Raw genomic sequence first — 22,646 nt, forward strand, 5'->3', positions numbered from 1 at the left:
AAAGACCCCGACAGAACCGAGGGAGCCCTGCGCAGCTACAAGTGTTCTCAAGAGTCAAAAACTGGTCTGCAGGGCTACCCAGCATGCTCCGGCACTGGCTATGGCATACAGACCGGCCACCAACACGCCGCGCATTTACTAGGTGTTCCAAGTCCACTCGGTCTCATTTGCCAATGAAACAAAGCATTGCAACCAAGCCCCCCCAAAACCAGGCCCAGTCCCCCGCTGCGGCAGGAATACTATCAATCATCCTCCCTTCTCTCCTCCTGTGTCCCTGCAACCAAGGCCCCATCTGTTGGCTACGTCACTGCTTCTTAGCTGCCTACTATAACTGCTCCCCTAGCATCTCAGGCAAGACATGGCATGCCGGCCGGGCACTGGCACACCGCACATATACCAGGTGTCCCGCTCCTTGAAAGCCTGCATGGTCACCATTCATGGTGTTACTCTAATGCGCCTAGGGGAATCCATTTTGGTTATACAAATGTCTGTGCAAGTGAGCGCAAGGTGTTAAAATGATAAACATGAGCTCCAGTTACCTGACCTACTGAGCACATAACAGCGCATCCCTATATTTACTACGCGAGGAGCAATACCTACACCAAGCCCATCTATTGGCTGATCAGTGCCTATAGTTGCATATAGTGAACTAATTCCCCATCCAGCTCAGATGCAGGGCCCACCGAGAGCTATTCTGCCTTATGTCAGCCTGCCTGCGGATACGAAAGCTGGGCTGTCCCCCACACCAGTAAACCGCCAATTCCACACGAAAGACACCAACAGATCCGCGTGCACCCTGCGCAAGCTTCAAGAACGATTAAGGCGAGACGAGAGGGCGAGGAAGGGGCGGGGACAGCATAAATACCCCTCCCCCCTCCGCCGGAAGTAACCATTTGCCGGACGTCTTCCCTGGCTGAGCCCAGGGACTATACCGGGTGCCCCCAGTGCCTTCATGCGGCACTAAGGCGGCCGCCCTGTTAGGGGGGCTGCTGCGCAACCCCCCCGGGCAGCCTTGCAGGGCTTTAAGTGGGCCGGTTCTCACTGGCGCTGAGCACCGGCTGTTTTTTTAAGGGGGCCTCGAAACGGGTCTCTATCGGGCTCTGTTTCGTGCCCTGGCATAGGCGGTACGTTTTTTTCCGGACTGCAGTGACAGCAGGCACATGATGTGCGTTGCTCACACTGCTCACTTCTCACTGGTGGAGAAGTTACGGCATGACGTCATGCCAGGTGAGCATTGTAGGAGAAGGGAAATCCTTTAAAGAGAGTCATTTTCTCTCTGAATTTCCCTTCTCTTTTTGAAACTCAGGAGCAGCAACATTGTTGTGGTGTCACCAGCGTTTTAAGTGGAAGTTTTTTCAATATTATATATTGCTGCTCATTTATCTTATGCAACTAACAACCATTGACAAAGCCAATAGTCCTGACTTGTTGTAGGTATGATGTTACTTGTATCATATATCTGGATGCAATGACAGAAAGAGCAAAATACAAGTCAGGCGGCACTCTATGATAAGCACAGAATTTTAACTTGCATGTTTTTAAGCCACGCCCTTAATTACACTGACCACGCCCCTTTGAAAGACCCCCCCGTTTTGTCATCCCACTTAAAAAGCCCTGCACTCTCCTCATTGTGGAACACACAAAGGGGGCTTGGATGTGGAGCTGGGCAAGCAGTAAGAGAAGAGGGTTACAAAGTGAGAGGAAACTCGCACAACAATAGGAGGAGTAGGAAAGGGTTTCGAATTTGAAGGGGGACACTAATTACAGGGTTCAAGCTGCTCATTGCAGTTCTTCTTGTAAATCTGCTTGCTTGCCCAGCTCCACACCCGAGCCTCCTTTGTGTGTTCCGCAATGAGGAGAGACACAGACTCAGACCCTGAAACCTGTCTCTCTCTTTATACCACGAGGTGAGGTGCAAATTTGGAGGAGAGCTATTCTCTGTGACCTCTGAGGGTTTATGCTGGGTGGAGGGAGAGAATGCTTCCCTCACAAGGCGCCTGGTCCCTCAAGCCCCTCCCCAGCAGCCCTTGCAGGCTGCTGGTTGAATCACTCTGAGATGAGGCTGATCAGAGCAGTAATTACCCAGAATGCTTTACAGCCGGCATCAATGACTGCAATGAGCACCTTGCACCCTGTAATTAGTGTCCCCCTTCAAATTCGAAACCCTTTCCCACCCCTCTTATTGGTGTGCGTGTTTCCTCTCTATGTAACCCTCTTCTCTCTGTAACCCTCTCATAATACTGGCTTGTGAGTTTCCTTTCTCTTTGTAGCCATCTTCTCTTACTGCTGCATGACTTTGCCTGCAACCCTCTCATAATACTGGTGTCCGAGTTTTATGTTTCTCTGAAAACCTCTCCCCTTACTTGGGCGTGAGTTTTCTGTCCATCTCCTAACTCTATAGGACACAACCCAGTCATCTACGTCAGCAGCAGGTTAATTTACAGTCCTGCTCTTTCATTCCAATACCTAGTGCATAGAGCCAATATCGGCAACCCTCCCCCGCTTAGCAGTAATTAGTCGCGCTGCAAAAATAATCAGTCCACACAAATTTTGTTGGAAAACCGTTTGCTGCAGGTATATTTCATACATGAAGTATGCCAATGTGGTGGGCTAACTTACGGGTGATCCCAGGGCAGGCAGCTGTGACTGACCTAAGCTGCCCTGCCCTCCTGATGAGCCAAACTGCACCGTGGCCAACCCAATCGGTGCTAGCTTTTATGAGGGGATTATCACCCTTAAATACCATGGACCACCAGTCCATGACTTTACTCACACCTATTTAGGGGCGGAGCGTTGCAAGGCAAGCCCCCGGTTGCTAAGGCTTACAACTGCCTAAAGGACTAGCGGGACACCGACATTTTCATCCAGGGTCCTGCCGTAAAGACTCCTGGGGCTTGGCATAGGGCACCCCTATTGTGCAACTGAACAGGGTACCAATCAGCCTCCGGATAGCCCTGTAACTCCGCCCACAACAGAAATTGATATATTAATATGTTCAATTCCTTTGCCAACCAGAATGCAGGGTAAGCGGTTAGGAGGGTGACGGCATGTCCATCGGGGAACAAAGAGGATGGCCAATGGGTGGGGGCAGGTATAAATACCTGTCCGCAGCCGACGGCGCTTCAGAAATGACGCCACAGAGGCGCCAGACATAGGGGTGACTCCCGTGGGAAGGGCTCAACGTGAATGGTGCGCGGGGATGGGCCTCATGCGGCACTAAAAGGGTCGCCCTCTAACAGGGGCACAAAAGGGCCGCCCTCTAACAGGGACACACTGCGTGCGCCGCGGCAGCACATAGTGCCAATATCGGCAACCCTTCCCGCTTAGCAGTAATTAGTCGCTCTGCAAAAATAATCAGTCAACACAAATTTTGTTGGAAAACAGTTTGCTGCAGGTTTATTTCATACATGAAGTATGCCAACATGCTGGGTTAACTTACAGGCGATCCAAGGGCAGGCAGCGGTGACTGACCTAAACTGCTTTGCCCGACTGATAAGCCAAACTGCACTGTGGCCAACCCAATCGGTGTTACCATTCATGGGGGATTATCACCCTTAAATAATGCTGGACCACCAGTACATGACATTACTGATGCCTTTTTAGGGGCAGAGCATTCCAAGGCAAACCCCCGGTTGCTCAGGCTTACAAGCGCCCGACGGACTAGCGGGGTCCTGCCGTAAAGACTCCTGGGGTTAGGCATAGGGCATCCCTATTGTGTTCCCAAAGAGGGTACCCCTATGTACCGATCAGCCTTCGGATCGCCCTTTAACTCAACGCCCAGGATGTGGCCGCCATCATATCCGGGGGCCCCACCACCATTGCAGGCTCCATAACCTGCAACCTGCAGTTACCAGTCCTGCTAGCTGTATCAATTTCCCATCTACCTCTGGCAGGTGTGCCCCATCACTATCGGGGCACCATGTGGTGTTTGCACTTATGAGGCCACGCCTATTTTACAAAGCCCTTCTTATTTTATTTGTTTTTGAATCTGAGTTGAAACCAAGCCCTGCTTGGTGGCGTTGTACATGGCTTCATTTACCCTTCTGTAAAAATGTTTGCTGACCTCCCCAGGAGTAGGGAACTACTGTTCACTTCTTTAACCACAGTTCTGTGTGATGTCCCTATGGTGCCCTCTGTGCCATTGGACCTTCTGATTAGGGGTTGGCAGGGCCCTGTAGTTACCCCTCACTGCCCAGGCCCCGAATTCAGGATTCGCTGGTAAGAAATTTGGAGTTCACCTCCAAGGCCAAGAGTATATTTGTTATTAAGTTATTGTTTGAGGCCAGCACAATACACTTAACTCTACCCGCTTACCTCCATTTGTATGGGAATACAGCACTGGCAGAAATCGGACAACCAGGGATAATTACTTGTTATCTTAGGGGACAGTAGGGTGTTTAGCCTGATCATACCATTGCATCGTTTGGGCTGTGGCAAACGACCTAGCCCTCCCCAAACCCAGCCAATTGTTGGGATGGTCCCCGTTGTTGGGGCTGTACCCTGCCCTGTCATGGATACCCATTGTGCCTCTACCGCCTAACCAAAGTGTTTTTTTCCCCTCCGTTTAATCACCTGTGTGCCACACCGGTTATCTTCACCCACTTACTGCCATTTGCCGCCTCATCGGCGGGCCCCTGGGGACCAGTTGGGAACTCCTGTAATAAATTATCGTCTGTGGTCCACACCATTTCAGATCTTCACCCACTTACTGCCATTTGCTGCTTCATTGGCGAGCTCCTAGGGACCAGTTAGTAACTTCTGTTCTTCTCTTTAACCCCAGTTCTGTGTGATGTCCCTATGGTGCCCATGTGCCAAGTTGTGCCTTTCTGGATAGGGGTTGACTATGCTCTGAATTTACCACACAGTGCCCATGCCCCGAATACGGGGGTACACTGGTAACCATATGCAACTGGCATATTATCAAAGTTGATTACTAACTTGTGGGGTGGGGACCCGCCCCGTCTGTATTTTGCTGTATTTTGGTGATTGCTTCCAAGGCCATGAGTATATTTGTTAATAAGTCATTGTATGTGCACAACACAATTTAATTATCTTTACCAGCTTCCCTCCGTTTTATGCTTGAGGCCTAGCCCTACCTAAACCTGGCCAGTAAGATTCTGCAAAGGCTCGAACATGATATTTAAGCATAACTTTATATGAAATTGTCTGCATTCATTTTTAACATGACCTTTCTGTATTTGTTTACTTTATCAGTCAGGGGTCATTAAGGCAACTGTAGTATACATTCTTACAGTGACTTCTTCTTACATTTCCTGTTTAAGTATGCACTGATAAGAGAAAGCAATACTGGCTGAAGATGAGTTTTCTAACTCTGTACCCGGTCGGGACATTAAAAAACTGGTCATGCCAGTGTGCAACCAGTCTAGTGGTAGGAGACATTTCATAGATATCTAAGCTTTGGCTCTGGTAGAAAGGGCTGAAGTTTACTGACTGATTGTGGTGTGTTCTGCACCAGACAGACAGTCCAGTGGTCTTGATTCTTGGAATGGTGCACCATCAAACTTGTTGTCCACAGTCAATAAAGATATGCGTAGAATCAAATAATCCTTTTAATCCTTTATTTATTTATTCAATTCAAATTTAACGCACAACCTCCAGCCAATGTGTTTCATTCAGTTTGCACTTGAACTACATCAGGGCTTTGTTCAATAATAATTTGTTGGGATGTTCAAGTTCCTCTCATTTCAAAATAAAGATGGCTACCATGTATCAAGGTATTTTTCCAGCAGGTGTACTATTAAGGAGCAAATGAGCAGGTTTAAAGAGTGATGCATTCTAAAGGAGACATATAAAGAACTATATTACCTCCTCGTCCATCTTCCTCACCACAGTAATAACACAATGAGCGGTAGTCTCCCAACAGAAACTTCCAACAAAAAGTTAGCACACTACTTACTCTTCCCTCCATTATAGCCGACTTCCTCTCCCTCCACACCCATAGCTCCACCTGTAACCAAAGCAAACCACTGCATGAAGCCATGCATAACAGGGAAGGGGGGGGGGGGGGGGGAACTATATTGTGGTGAGGAAGACTAGGACTCGGAGTAATGAAGATTACCAGTAAGTAATGGGGCATTACTTAGGAGCAGGGCCTGTGGAGGCTCAACCAATGAATCATATTTTCTTGATTTGTTGGGTCAATTGTCAATAGTTTACTGTGCTTCTAAAGAGGCGGGACCCCCCACAGATGTTTGGTTTCTACTAGAGCTATTTAGGGTGTAGTATCCAGTGTGTTAAATAAGGAGTTATGTAGAGGACCGGTGTGCTTTGGTTATATCTGCAGGAACTTAAGACGAGTATTGCTGCAGCCGGTAGGACATACATTACAGATGCAAGGCTCTTCTTCAGAAGACCAGTCAGAAGAGCATTGTCATAGCAGAGACGAGTGAGGCAAGAGGGTTGTACTTTTTATGTACTTGGATTGCCGGAATGCTATGCAGTTACGAAGTAATTTGAGTTGGAAAAAATGTCCATTTAACCTATATTTTAATCTAGGCTTCCAGGTTGTTTTCTATCTAGTGTGTTTCTCAAGGATTTACCCAGTTCAACAATTTGAGCCTGAAAGCCAGTAGTCTCGATCCCCTTTATCCAGTTCATAAGGAAGACAGGTTTCGGTGAAAGGAAAGCAATGTTTTAGCACCTTCATCTTCACGTGTCTACATGTCAGCCACTGTTGTTTGTTGGGTGAACCGGAGGGCAGGAATGAGGAGTCAGAGACTGCAGTCACTTTAAGGTAGGAATGAATACCTGGGTATCATCTGTGTAGAGATGATACCGAATTCCTAATACAGTTAGTAGGAATCCCACACGTTCAACACAGGAAACAACCTTTACAACGCAGTCATTACATCACAACACCTTTACATAGCAGTTACTACATCGCAAAATCCTTTACATCGCATGTCATTACAACGCAGCCATTACATCACATGTCACTACAACGCATGTCATTACAATGAATGTCACTACAACGCAAGCATTACATCGCAAGTCATTACAACGCATACCATTACAACGCATAGTACCCTTACACTATCCAACACTTACCCTTCTGTTGCACTCACTGGATTTAGAATAGTAATTTTTACCCTACACTATCCAACACTTACCCTACTGTTGCACTCACTGGAGTTAGAATAGTAATTTTTACCCCTACACTATCCAACACTTACCCTACTGTTGAACTCACTGGAGTTAGAATAGTAATTTATTACCCTATACTATCCAACACTTACCTTAAATGCGATGTAATGGTACGCGTTGTAAAGGTATTATGCGATGTAATGGAATGCGTTGTAAAGGTAGTTTCTAAAAAATGCGATGGAATGCCATGCGATGTAAAAGAATGCGTTGTAAAGGATGTTGCGATGTAAAAACTGCGTTGTAAAGGCATGCGTTGTAAATGTATGCGTTGTAACATCATACATTCATTCAACACAGATATTGAACAGGAAGGGTGTCAATACTGAGCTAGTATTGAGCCATTAGTTACAGAAAGAGGTACAGAGAAAGTCCCACAAATGCTTTAACACCTATACTTGTTAACATAGAATCCATACAGTTACAGTACTGTGTTATTAATTTTGAGTCACTCATTGATGGTTTAGACGAGAATTTTATGCCTCAACATATCAAACTCCGCAGATAAGTTTAAAGAAAATTAGGAGGGAAGGCAATTTTCGTCAGCACTTTTAGGGTGCGACTCATCACTGCCACCATAGATGTTTCAGTGCTAAATTTTGAGCATTCAGTGCTTCTAACCAATCCTGCAGCAGATATGTAACTTAGGTTTCCATGATTTTAGTATGGAATGGCGTTCCTGTGATCGGACGGAAATTCTCAAGGTGGTTTGGGTCATCTGTTGTGTTTTATGAGCAGAGGTTTCACACGCCCAATTTTCAGGGAGTCAGGAAAAGAGTCACATTCCAGTGTCATGTTGACGATTTCAAACCAACTTAGTAACAAAACGGACTGATTTTTTTGATAATAGGTTTGCCTCATAGTTCAATGGTTTTGTGTGATTCCCTGTGTTTGAATGATTTCTCCATAATGTTTCTAAAATAGGAGGCCATTGTTTTCTTAGGACAATGAGACATTTATTTTCATGTTAGAGGTTTCAGATTTGGAGGCGCCCTGTCTGATCAGTCTAATTTTCTAGTAGAAGATTTTAGCAAAATCATCTCTTTTTTCTATCATAATTTACTATTTTTCGCTGGTGTGTATGACTCTTTTAGTATTTGCAACAGCCTGTTAGTTCTGTTTGTACGCCTGTTCCACTGGTTACTGAGGTAGAATTACAACCTTACGGCAGATAATGTTGAGGAATTTGAGGTGAATCCCTCCTGTCCCCCGTCAGGTCCATTGACCCTCTGTTCTTATCTCAGAATCTGTGAAGACCACCCAAGGGTAAGTGAAAAAGCGAGTATGAGGAGGGAGAAAGAGAGTAGAGCTCCTGCAGGCTGGCTGATGGAAAAAACTGGACTGGAAGATAGGCAAAGAGACTTTGACCGATATTCAAGGGTTCGGCAATTCTCCACATTGGAGAGAGAAAGCAAGTTCAGCGAATGGAGGCACACCAAGGGTACGTAAAGATAGGTACGACTGGAATAAGATTTGGACTTACCAGTGCGGAGTGTACCTGGAATCCTCCTCAAGAGACAAAACACATGAGAATGACATTATAGCACCGGTAAGGAGTAAGCCTGAGAGAAGGGAGACAAGCCTAACAAACACAGAGAGCCAGCAACTCATAGTAATAATAAGGATAGGGGAACAGAGAAGGGAGGAAAAAACAAAGGTGAGGGGACAAGTAGACCGAGCACAAACTGAAGCGTAAGGGAAGTAGTTATAGCACCTGTTGTCGCTAGGCAGTTTGTTTCTGCACATGGTAGGTCTGCATGCTATCTCTGCCTCTACTGACCCAGAAGTGCTACTGCTGGGGCGGGGCTTAATGTGGATAGCGCAGCACAACAGAGCTTCCTGACTCTGGAAGTATGTATTCTTTCTATGAGTTTGTGTTTTACATGGGCCTGTCCCCCACCTTCTCCAAGTTTGTAGTCTTCAAGGTGTTTTCTGATCTCTCTTTTCTGGTGACCTGGCAAGTAATGAGCTTTGGACAATAGAACCATTTCAAGCTTGACGTAAATGGTGCTTGCACCATTCATGGCAAACATCTGTACCCTATACCTAATCCACAGGTGAGGGACCGTACCGAGACCTATTTAAATCCACTCACTCAAGGCTTCCCATCCTCTGCAAGGTTGGCAGCTTCCTCCTAGGAAAACAGAGACAAGCTAAAAACATTCCTGCGTTAGAGAACATAACAATTTTCGAGCCTATTTATTACAAATTCATAAACACAAGATTAAAACATCTCACAATCATTCTTGCATATTAACGATCCGGGATGCGGGGACGTCAGGGGCAGCCGGGAGAAAACCAGGTAGCGATGAGTGGGGTTGTGATCCCTTTTTAACCCGTCCGGTTGCCACTGCCACCCACCCAGGTGACCCCATCACCACCCTGCCAGCCAATCGCTAGCGTTGCGGGATGCCGGCGAAAAATTAAAACACGGCGGCCACAGTTGGCTGCCGCCTTGAACCAGTCCGATCCGGGCCGCACCTGTCTTAGGGGCCCGCCATCACCTGGCGTTGCCCCTGGTCCAGGGGCTTTGGTTCAGCTCTATGCCTCAGGAACTTTCATTCAGAGGCTTGAGGCATTCTGAATTACTTCCTGGATAAGACCACAAGAGTTTATTAGTCTCACCTTTTTCTATTGGCTGTTTGGAAATATCCTTCCACCTCTAATGGAATGCATGAGCAATTAATTTACACAAAAATTATACTTTTTGTTTTCACATTTAAATCTTTACATCATCTCTCTCTTTTCCCTCCTTCTCTCCACTGATCCTGTTTTCCACCTTCCCTCCACGCATTCCTCTCCTGGCACAAGCACTGATGCAGCCCTCCCCCCTACTCCAGTTCCATTCAGAAAGGTTGTAAATTGTAGTGTGTCTGGCTCTGTCAGCCTCCTCTCCCTCCCCGCCCACTCCACGGCTTCCCCTATAATTACTTCCCCTGGGGGGGGGGGGTCCCCTCTCGCTACCTTTGGCTTCTTTTGTTAAGTTACTCTTTACTCTAAGCCCATTGAGGGGTGATCAGGCAGAAGGGTGCCCCTGTGGGAGGGGGAGGCCAAGGCACAGAGAGGCAGGACGAATAGGCCAGTCTGCCAGTCTCCAACAAAGGCAGAGAGGCCAACCCCCTCACCAGGGGCAGGCCCAGACTGGCAGGCTGTCTCTTTGAACTGCTAACAGTACAAGAGTGCTTCACTGACATGACTCCTGCAAATGTGCCTCAGAGAGTGCTCACCTGGTTTTACTTTGAGGTGAGGTTTAGATTTCAAGGTGTATAATCTGAGGTAAGCAAACAAAATTGAAGTATTTTGTGCCAAGATGATTAAGGGATGAGCTTTCAGTAAGAGCTTAAAGATGGCAGCGGTGACCTAGTCTTATCTAAATAGGAAAGACATTCTATATAATAATTTCCCGAGAAGGTTCTAGGAGGAAGTAGGGGCTCTTTGCCCGAGGTTTCCTTTGCTTCTGAGTTCCATAAACTTCATGAGGTATGAGAATTGCTGAGGTATGTGGGTGAGCTGAGAGAGAATTGCCTTGTATGTTAGACAGGCTGTTTTGAAGGAACATCTTGCCTCCAAAGTTAGCCGTTTGAGGGGAGCAAGCAGAGGCTAACACTGTCCCCAGTCAGGGACATCTTAAAGATTTGGGGGTCCTGGGCCAAACCTATTTTAGAGGAACATGCTCAGAACAGGTTTGAATTTATGGTTCAAATTCAGCTCTTTCATTTCCATAGGTCACTGACATTGCACAGGTGCAATCGTCTAAATTATAGGTCTTTACATCTCATGTTCAGAGACAGTGATTGATGTGTGTTTTCAGTGTTGTAACACAGCAGCACTTCATTAATATTACTGCAAATAATCTCTGAGACCCTTCCATTTTTCATATGTGATGGATGTTGCATGAAAACAAACACATTTCTCAGCAAAATGTCTGTAATAGACTCTCACACATCAACCACAATAAAAATAAATCAGAGGAAAACGTTTTTTAAAACATCTGTTTTCGAATTATTCAAGGTCATCGGGCAAGACTCTGCAGACATGAGCAGACTCTATAAGGGCCCCCCCTGAAAGGCCGGGGCTATGGGCCAGAGCCCACTAAGCCCATGCCTTAGAACAACGCTGTGACCCCAGTCCTGCAGTATGTAGTGAAGTACGGGCCTTACAGGAAAATGCCCACTAAAAACCGGCATTCCTTGGCACTGCATGAACAATGAACCTGCTAGGGGATGGGTGCTAGGCTGAACTGCAGAGACCCCCTTTCAACGAAAAGTTCAGAACTGAAGACACGCACTCCGCTACGCAAACTAGAAGTGGAGAACAGAAGATGTCCCCGCCCACAGTACAGAATACAGAAACGCTGTCATTCCAACCACAGCTCAAATCAAAGGGATCTGAACTGGGAAGATTCTCCTTACTGACTAACCAATAGGCATCGAGCAAAACTGATGCAAACTAGTCCCACAGACTGACTAGGGCACTCTGCAAAATACACAACACAAGCAGCACAGTAAGCAAGGGTTGCACAAGCATACCAGGAGAGGTAGGAACGCACAGGTGTAATGAGAGACACATTGTGGGGTTTTTACTCCGCCATCTTAAGTAGGTGGTTTAGCACTGGGCTCAGATGATGCTAGGAATATTCTCCCTCAGAGCGATATTTACAGACATCACAAAATTCAGAAATATCTCAAGCAGTAATGAAAGCTGGCTTTGAGGATTAACAGTAGCCCTCATCCTTAATTTCTTTTTAATTTGGAAAAATTATGTTTAACTTAATCATGTTACCAAACCTAACTCTTATAATAATCCACATTTGTAAAGTGCGAACAATCACCTGTAAGGGTTTCTAGGCGCTGAGGGCCATTGGGAAGATTAAGCAAGCTATTGCCCAGAGTCACATGGTGTTGGGCTAATCTGCCGCTGGCGCCAGGGATTGAACCGTGATCCCCAGATTCCAGAGTCTGTCGACCTGGCCACGGCGCCACACCTCTTCAACTCTTAATGAATGTAAATTCATTTTATTTAAATTATCCTTGTCCTAACCCTAATTACTAGTCATAACCATTTCCCTTTTTTAAACCTAATGTATTTAGCTTATACTTAATCTTAGCCGAACTCCAATGACAACCTTTTAACCAGTAGGTTAAATCTCAGAATGAAGAATTAGGAAATAGCGATCTGAGTGTCCATCAGAACTCTGACGGCAGTCACCAGTATCAAAAAATAACTCCAAACAAGGCACTGAGATACTGAAAACACGCCTCGTGACAAATGATTCATTTTCCAAGCATGGTCCAAAAAGGTAGGGTAGCCAGGCCTAAGACAAGGCGCTCACCGATATATTCAGGGAAACAGTAAGAACAATTATCACAAATCAGTTGGTGCAAGGGTTGGCTACCAAACAACCCCAAAACATAAGCCTAAAAAATGAGGTTAATCAATACTAAACAATTGTTCTGAGCACTCAGAGTTCAAAATGAGTTGAAGGATCATTCCAAGGAGTCGTAAGGTATCTGTCAGCTTTCATCCAATCCACCAAATCACTTCATGGAAAAATGTTTCCGTACATCAAATCAATACAGCAGTGATGCACTATAAACCGCCAGCCAACACGTTTCATTGTATGGCTAATTAGTCACGGGCTTCTTCAGGACTGATGTGAGGGAAACCGTAGTAAATCTTTATAAGGCAAAATACGCAAACTCAAAGTGTCAGTCCCAATATCAGGTACAGTATCAACTAATGCAATATTTCAGTCACGGAGAGTGCTCCTAATCAGTACCGGGGTGGTCCCTACTACTAAACACATGTTGGCTATCTGTTTATAGTTCACCACCTCTGTATTGACTTGATGGACCGAATTTATTTTCCATGATGGGATTTGGTGGATCGAAATAAAGCTAACAGATACCTTGTGACTCCTTGGATTGGACGTTTGTTTCATTTTGAACTCTGAGTGCTCAGAACAATTGTTTTACATTTTCCAAGCATTTTTTAAAACTAGACTCAGGCAAAAGAGAGTCCCTGTTCTTCATTCCTAAAAACAACTAAGCCCAGGCTCCTAAACTAGTCGTGTACGCTTGGCTAACAAGCCTTCTATTGTAAATGAAGCAAAGTCTCTATGTTTTATTTTTGATGTTTAACTAACAATCCTCACACATGCCTACAAAGCCCTCAATGACGCTGGACTAGCATACCTGAACGAATAGCACTCGTTACAACGCTTGCATTTACAACGCATGCCATTACAACGCAAGTTGTTACAACGACGCGTTGTTACATCGCATGCCATTACAACGCAAGTCGTTACAACAGCTTGCTGTACGGGGGCGCTGGAGTTTGCAATAATATAATTTACAATTCCAACTCCAGTGTGCAACAGTAGGGAAGGTGTTGGATTGAAAATCCAACACCTTCTGCCCCCTACAGCAAGTCGCTGTAACGACTTGCGTTGTAATTGCATGCATTGCAACGAATCGCTTAACGACTTGCGTTGTATTGGCATGCGTTGTAAATGAGGCTTTGTAAATGTTGTAAACCTACCTGAACCACCCCCTCTTATTCCACATACCCACCAGACACCTCAGCCCTCGCCACTGTCCCCTGGATCTGCAAGACCAGGACCGCAGGAAAATACTTCTCCTACTTCGCCGCCAAGACCTGGAACACCCTGCCTCTCCACTTCAGGCTATAGCCTTCGCTTACCCAGTCCAAGAAAGATCTCAAGACCTGCCTCTTCAACAGAACCTCAGCGCACAGTAGGACCTGCAGCCGCGCTTAACAAATACTGATTGATTGAACAATGCAATGTAGCATAAAATACATAGACGGGAATGCACACCGGCAACCATGCACCTTATACAATTTAAAGTACTTGCTCCCACCTCAAGACATTAAGACCTTAGTGCAATCATTAGTTGTACTCAGGCTAGACTATGCATTTCCTCTGCTAACAGGCATCTCCAAAGAAGCTGTCCGGAATGCAGCGGCATGACTAGTCTCGACACACAAAAAGGCCTGAAGACAGATCTGCATTCAAGGGTCCCGTAATTGACTTCCAGTGGACTGAAGATGCATTCTTAGAATGACTTGCATCACTTACATGGTCCTTCACCACAATGTTCCCTCATACCGAGCACATAAATTAGAAACCTGAAAAAGTTCAAGAAACATAAAAGCCCTCAGTCAATCTTTTTCATCTGCTACCCAAAGAATCCATAATACAGGCCCTCCAGTACACTGAACAACAGCCTCCCACACTGCATCTAAAAGGGTTCTTTAATTACTAGATAGTTCACTCAGTGAGCACGACAGCCTTCTCCCGCCGTGTGCACACCTTTTCCTAAATAGAAGATTGAGGTATTACCACTTTCTAGAAGTTAACCTTGCTTTCAAGTAATACTCTGATAAGCATCATGTCCCAACCACCTTCTGAATGTCTAGTTTCACAATACCGCTACCTTCCAATTATGTTGGTGGATATCCATGCATTGTTCATGTTTGTTAGTTCAGCATTTTCTTCAACTCTGCGTTCGCTTATCTGTGTTGTGCAGATCCGGAAACTGATTATTTGTATATATGTATTATTCAATATAAGAAGCCATTGATAATGATACAGTCAGTACTATGCACAACCTCGAAACAAAGAAGTAAAACCCTAATAAACCTTTAATGATTTCAAATGTAATTCATTTTTAATAGTTTAAGTTTATTTATTTATTTTATTCTAACCACTCATTTAAATTACACTAAGCTAAATTAAAAGTACTATTTTTCCATAATCACTTTATTATTTCTATTACTTTATATACTAACTCATTTCCATTTAATTAAAGTGTCATAATGCTTTCGGAGCAATGGGCGAAGTTCTTATGTGTTCTTGATCCTATTACCACTTAAAAAGTTGTCAAAGTAACTATAATGTATTGTTTAATATGTTTTGCCTTTTTTGAACGTTATGAGGGGTTTAAATGAGGCCACAGCCTTTCTAACACACGTTGGGTCTGACTTGGAGACAGACATAGCCCCAAACGAGCAAGTGCCCCCCACAACCACGACACAGCTGGCAAAATGAGCACCACACAATCACTAACGTGGGCTGAACTACAGCTACTAACTGCAGAGCAGCAGTTACATCATCCCAGAAGTCCCAGTGAGCAACAAACAATTAATAGCACAAACTAAACAGCTCCAAACCATACAGCATTAGCTTTCATACACAAGATGACCCAATAAGTCTCAGACATTCACCCAAACTGGTTAAGCAGCATCTACAAAGCACACTGGAGAAGCAAACACATCACAGGCGATCTCACACCAAAAAAATCACTAATGTGGTCTAAACAATAGCTACAAAACACACAAAAGGCAGCCATTACTTGACAGTTTAAGCTGCTTATCCATGCCTACAAGGCCCTCCACAACACAGGACCAGCTTACATCAACGATCAACTCCAATTCTACCATCTCATCAGGCAACTATTCTCCAAATCTCTCTCCCTCACACGAATCCCACGCATCCACAGAAGCAAGACAGGAGGACATCGCCACCAAAAACTGGAACGAACTTCCTCTACACATCAGAACTGCTACTCCACTACTCAACTTCTGGCTGGCTGTTCAACTAGGAGATATGCAGAGCTCATGCTCCAGCACCTGGATACCCTCACGGGTGATGAGTTCTGCCATGCAAATCCACCTAATCTAACCTAACCCAACAAGCAATCTCAAAGAGAACTAAACAATCACTAACAACGGCTAAACAACTACTGCAAAGCGTACAGCAGCAGTTACCAAATCACAGTCGGCCGAATGATCACCAATCACTATTGTGGCTAAACACGTAGAAATCACACACCAGCATCTATGATGTGGGACCTGAAAAGAGCACCAATCTCTGATTATCATAGGCTATTAAACAGTCACCTAGCAACAGCTACCACATCACAGGCAACTCAATGCGAATCAAACATACAATAATAACAGCTAAAGAACATTGATGAAGTACACAGCAGCAGCTGGCAAATACACTTCTGAGCAGAAAGCAAAAACCTCCAGGACAAGAAACCTGATGAAATGATCAAGGTAACAAGAGATCTCTTGGAACCCATGGGCTCACAGGCTCAAACAAACCTGCGGAGCTAAGAAATACATCATTTTGTCACTGTACCATCACCACGACAGACAAAGCAATGCACTACACCAAGACAGAGCTCTCTGCTATTATAATGAGCCCAGGAATGAAATAAGAGATGCTCTCAACAGTTCCATAAAATAGCTATCCAAAACGAATCTCTGAGACAGCAGACAGCTGGAACAGCCAAATAAGGAAGCACCATTGTGCAAGACTAGCATTGTCTAGCAAAGTCTACCAGGCAGTGACACTCTCATAACTATGACCACACATCCTGGATCTTTCTCATTAACCACAACAGCAGCTCATCAGAAGCCCATCACCTTGACCTTATGGTTAGCGCCACTAATGACAACTTGGGGCCGTATTATACAAGTGTCCCAGGGACGCAATGGGCATACGCCCCGCTTTGCACGCTCCCAGGGCACTTGGTATTACAGAAGTGGCCGCAGACGCTTGTGCGGCCACTTCTGGAATACAGATAGCGCTGGCGCACATAAAGCACCAGCGCTATCTTCGGAAGGCATTCCCTCATTTGCATCGGGGCGTGCCCCATGCAAATGAGGGAATCCCTTTGCCACTGCACCCACACCTTACTACAGACACAGACGCAGAGGCAAAGAAGCTCTCAGGAGGTGCACTGACAGTGAGCCACCTAAAATGTGGTGCTATCAGTGCGCCCCCTGATGGCAGCCCTCTGAATGGGGAAACGGGGTCCCATGGACCCCCCCAGACATCCCCTTCAAAGTGCAAGTGGGTGCAGTCACTTACTGCACCCGCATGCAAGGGGATCTCTATTCCCCCTTCAGAGTGCAGGCAGGTTTCCGCTTGCACTGTGAAAACATGGAGCAGCGTCAAAGCAGCTGCTCCGTTTTTCACATGAATGGGGGCAGCGAGTTCGCGGCTGCCCTAGAGACAGTGCTTTCATCATAATACGGCGCATTTTCCTTCATTGCGCCAGCGCACCTTTTAATGGTGTGCCAAGCACAATGAAGGAAAATGCTCCGCATATATAATAAGGCTCCTGGTAATCAGGACAGAAACTGCATGCACTCCAAAAGGAGGGCAAAACAACTAGAGCAAGAACAAAGATTGCAAAAACTAGCTGGAAAAAATAGAGAAACAAAACACACACTACAGAAATAGACTGTAGAAATACATTATCTAAGCAATGAAGATCAAAAATTAATTGCAAAGACAGACTGCACATACATATTCAGCAAAAATGGACTGAAAAATTCAGACACTAAAAATCAGGCGCAACAACATTGACTCAAAACCACCGGTAAAAATATCTCCCATAAATAGCTGTCTACAAAAAAATCAACAAGCATGTAAGCCAATGCTTGACTTGTACAAAGAAAGAGTATCGATGCCCAAGGCTCTGCTCAGAAGCCTGCTGCGGAAGTCACTGCATGTCGGCGCACCGAATCCCACGGCTTGTCCTGAATCCACCCCAAGCCTCTTTAATCCGGTACCAGACACTGCTCCCATCTATCTCACTCTAGCACGTTCCTGCTTTGTGCCTTTGTGACAGTTTTTCCGCCTTTATCTTTCTCTGTCGTTCCGCTTTGAATATTTTTCACTCTCTTCCTATCGGGAAACGTCCAATGGTGAAAAATAAGTGCTGGTCCCCAAAAATGAGTACCTGAGGGCCCCACCGGCAACCACCAGCTCAAGTTAAGCACTGATGTAAGATCATTTTTAAAAGCAAATTATCCAAGACCTACAATAGGTAGATATTTTGCAGATAAAGTAATTACTTTTTCACTCTGTGTGTTTACATAGTGACCAGAAATCTGGCTGCCCATTCCCGCAAGCCCCCATGGAGCTCCCCTCTCTGATGAGGCAGATCAGTGCTTAATTTGAGCCGGGGCTTTCCGGTGCTAAGCACCGGCACTTAATTAGTTTCCGGTGCTAGGCACCGGCACCTAATTGTCAACAACCTACTTAGGACAGTCCACCACAAAGGCATGGCTTCAAAGCATTTAAACTAAAACCCTGTGCTTTCCACAGCTTACCACTCGACCAGTATTTTGGTGCCGCTCTATGAGCTTTCTGCTATTGTATCCAGGCATATCAAAACCAGACATGGGCTGAAAATAAGCCAGATGTCTTGGTTTTCATTGAATAATTATAATAAAAAATGTATAACTTCTGAAAATGTGAGACTGTGAATTAAACATTACTAAGGTCTGTGGAAAGGTTTGTGGTCCTCAGAATGTTGCAATCACTGCTGTTCTCCCTTCACGGTTGCTTTCCTCTGCAGCCTCTGTGTGAGACTGTAGTGTTCTATACTCATGATGTCATGATGTTCTGTGTTATTGATGATGTCATTATGTTTTGAATTGGATCGTGATGAGTCACTTGACAGAGAAACAAACAGTTACCAGTACAGGTTGCTCCACTAGAGCGGTCTCTATTTTAATGATTAAATCTACTTTATCAGAAACATGACTAAAGTAGTTACTACAATATGATTGACGATGAGATGAAGTGTGGTGTTATGGTCTAGTGCTCTGCCCCCACGTGATCTGCGCTGTGATCATGGGATCATGAGAGGCGGTGCAGAACGTGGCGGCAGAGAATAGTGTATGGACGTTTGCCTCTATCTGCGAGTTAAGGAACTTAAGCAGCATACCCTGTGCGTGTCATCTTTCCCTCCGGGGCACACACTTTCCATCACCACAGACTGGCGACGAGCTGCGGAGGACCCCGCAGTTATCGCTGTGTCGAGTGCCGCACCCTTCGAACTCCGCGACGCGACATCCAGAATCGCAGAGGGGGGGCGGCGCTCAACGGTCACCCGCCCTGAAGAAGCGCTATCCCGACCTCAAGGTACGTGCATAGCACAAGTGCGGCTCCATGCTGTCAGAAACCTGCCACCTTCCACACGCCTGCCCTGCCACAGCAAAGCAAGGTTCACGGAGTGACATACCGGCACTCACAAGGCCGCGCACAGCACGCGCGCTCCAGCACCGCTCTCCTGCCATAGCGTGTATCAGGCCTCTCATTGCTGCGGTGCCTCCTAACAAAGGCACCTCTACTGCCTCACAGCCACCTGCCCTTCCCATGTGAAAAGCAACCAACTCCACTGCGCCACAGCCCCTACAATCGGGCCAAACAGCTTCCCCTCACCCATCTTGCACTCAGGGTGCACGGCAACCTACTCCACAAGGGAACGCTCACCACAATTGGGCCACGCAGCTTCCTTTCACCTATCTGTGTTCTGAAGAGGACGCAGCCCAGGTGCCCCAACGCTGCCAGCGCGACCAGGACTTCCACATGGCTGTCCAGGAAGACCCGAGTGAGCCCCACTAGGTGCACCTGCAGGTCCCACCACCTCAGCCACCGCTGTCAGCCGGGCACCCACCGACAACCCTCCCAAGAGGACACACTTCCAGCCAGCAAGATGTGCGCCCAGACCTTTTCATTGACCAACCCCGTGCCGTTCCTCCCTAAGCCTGGTGAAACTGCCATGAAATGGGCGGACTGGAAGGGGTACTTTCTGAACTACCTATCGGCCCTAGAAGACGAAGGCGAAGAAGCCTTCTCTAGCAAACGCAGGAAGAAGATACTCCTTCACAATATCGGACCGGAGGGTCTACGAGTGTATGAGAACATGGTTAAGAAGCCAATAGCAGCCACAGATTAAGACGTATTCCAACACGCGCTAGACGACTTAGACGGCCACTACCAACCGGTTATTTGTATAGCCATAGATAGATACAATTTCTTTCAATGCAAACAAAGTGACACAGAGACGGTGGAAGACTACGTCGCAGCACTCAAGAAACTGGCTATAAACTGCAAGTTTGGGCACCTGCACGACGACCTGATACGGGACCAAATAATAATGCACATGGTCAACACCAGCGTGCAGGAAAAGTTGTGGGTGAGGGGGAGGTGCTCCTCCATGAAATCATAGCGATCATCGAAAAGGCGGAACTCTCCAAAAGATGCGCGGCGGCAGCGAAAAAAGAGGACTCAAAACTGACGGTGTGCAAGATAAGTGACAAAGACACGCCCAGAGACAAACCAGGCTCCTCCACGGGACACAAGCCTGGCCGACGCCTCATGAAGACCTCGACAGGCCCTCCCCGGTCCTCCCTCGACTCGAAAATTTCCTGCTACAGGTGTGGCAGCCAGACGCACATGGCCAATGACAAACGATGTCCTGCCTTCCACGTCAAGTGCTCCTTTTGCGGTGTGACAGGACACTTCGATAAAGTCTGCAGGCAGAGACCCCGCAGCAACGCAGTCAAGTGTGTGTACGACTTGGAGCCCGACACAAAAGAGGGAGAAGAAGACGAAGATTGCATCTTGTGCATAGAGGACCAAGTGTTAGGCGTCGACTGCACCTCCAGGAGGAAACCGTCCTGTCTCAAGTCCATAGGAGGGATCCAGATCTCCATGGTGGCGGACTCAGGGTCCCCATTCACAATCATAAAAAGAGACATATGGGACAAGGACTTTGCAGGCACACTAGGGCGTCACCTACACCCTACGGATGTACATCCTGTCACCTTCACAGGTGAAAAAATTCCCATGGTAGGATTCCGACGACTACACTTCGAGTTCAAGGGGCGGGAGACCACGGACAAGTTGTACGTGGCAGAAACAGGACCCTCAGTCCTAGGATGGATCGACCAAGGAGCTCTGAGCATCCAGCTCAACATCGGCGAGAAAATGCAAGTACTGATGACCGGCGAAAGCCCCGGCCCCAACGTGGACAAACTTCGTGATGAGTTCCCCAACGTCTTTGGCGGGACCATTAGACAATTGTCTAAGTTCACTCATCAAATCCAACTTAAAGACGGGCGGTCCCCGTCAGTCACAAGGTGTGTAACATCCCCTTCAACTGAAGGGAAGCCGTGCAACTCGATTTACAACGCCTGAAGGACAATGGAGTCATTGAATCCATCGAAAGCGCAGAGTGGCTGGCGCCCTTGGTAGTGGCACGCAAACCTAACGGACAAGTGCGCCTGTGCATTGACCTTCGAGAACTAAACAAAAATATACTAGTCGACAAGTTCCCGCTTCCACGCATCAACAACATGCTAGCTCAAACGAGCGGAATCAAGTGGTTTTCGACCATTGACCTTACTGCCGTGTACCATCAGATCTTACTCCACCCTTCGTCTGGGAAGCTGACCTCGTTCATCACCCCATTCGGATGCTACCGATTCAGGCGACTGCCCTTCGGACTGGAGTCCGCAGCATCAGTATTCCAAAAACGAATGTACAAGCTGTTCAAAGACTGCTGCGATGTCCTGTACTTCCAGGATGACATCCTAGTAATGGGGTGTTATGGCTGTCTTTTTGCCAGCTCTCTGGAGAAGGAGAATGATGGAGAGTGACTCCAGCCTATCACCCCCATAGCATAGGGATTAGGCCGATAAACAGGGACCTTGTCTTACAGATATAAGGGCATTTTCGTGCCATTTCTCTTAGAGTAAGGCTTATGAATTTAAGTGAGGGGTTAGATATATAAGTATTAGTCATGATTTACTCATTTGCTAACATGCCGATCTGTTTCTCATGGAGCTATGCATATTATGGGCTCCGTAGGCCTTAAGCGAGACAGACTCCATTTTGCTTTCTGCCTGGTAGCTCGAGAAGGCTTTCTAGGTTAAAAGTGATGTTTTAGTTTTAAGCTGTTGTTCGCTTGGAGAGAACCGGTTCAGGCTGACCCTTATCGAAGGAATGTATTTTTCTCCACTCCGAAGACACAACTTCAGGCTGGCCAGCTGGGAAAGTGTCCTTGGTACGGGGAGGTACAAGAATTTGGTGGGCGGCAGGTTACTGGCCGTGAATTTCCATGAAGGAACGGGCTTTTGATATTAGCAAAGGTGTTAGTCTTTCAGTCAGTCAGTCCGTAGGCGGCATCTAGCCGTTAGCATCTCTGCCATTATTCATTTTCATGGTGGACAAGTCGCCATCTTTGAAGTCGGAGAAAGATTTAAGACCGAAACTCTCTGAAGATAGACTGAACGAGAAGTGGCGCGGAGCGCACTAACCCAGAGAGAGAGAGAGACGGTAGCTAATTAACAGCAAGGTTCCGAGGTCCTGAGGGAGAGCAGACGAGTTTGAGCCTATCAGTGCAGACGTGTACTTGTGACGGCTGAGGGTGACTGCAAGGCGAGCCAGGACCCAGAGACGAGACAGGAGCCTAGATGACTGCCGAGTCCCGATTTCCCATTAACCAGGTGAAGTCCGACCGATTCTTATAGTGCGTGCACCCTAATCTTTCTCTTTTATTTCTTGTGCAAATGTAATGCTGCATAGTAATGTGATTTATGTTTATGGTTAATAAATGCCCTAATTCATATAGAATTATCGTGTACCTGGTTCT

Source organism: Triturus cristatus, chromosome 4_2 (assembly GCF_964204655.1).
Source record: "Triturus cristatus chromosome 4_2, aTriCri1.1, whole genome shotgun sequence".
NCBI lineage: Eukaryota > Metazoa > Chordata > Amphibia > Caudata > Salamandridae > Triturus > Triturus cristatus.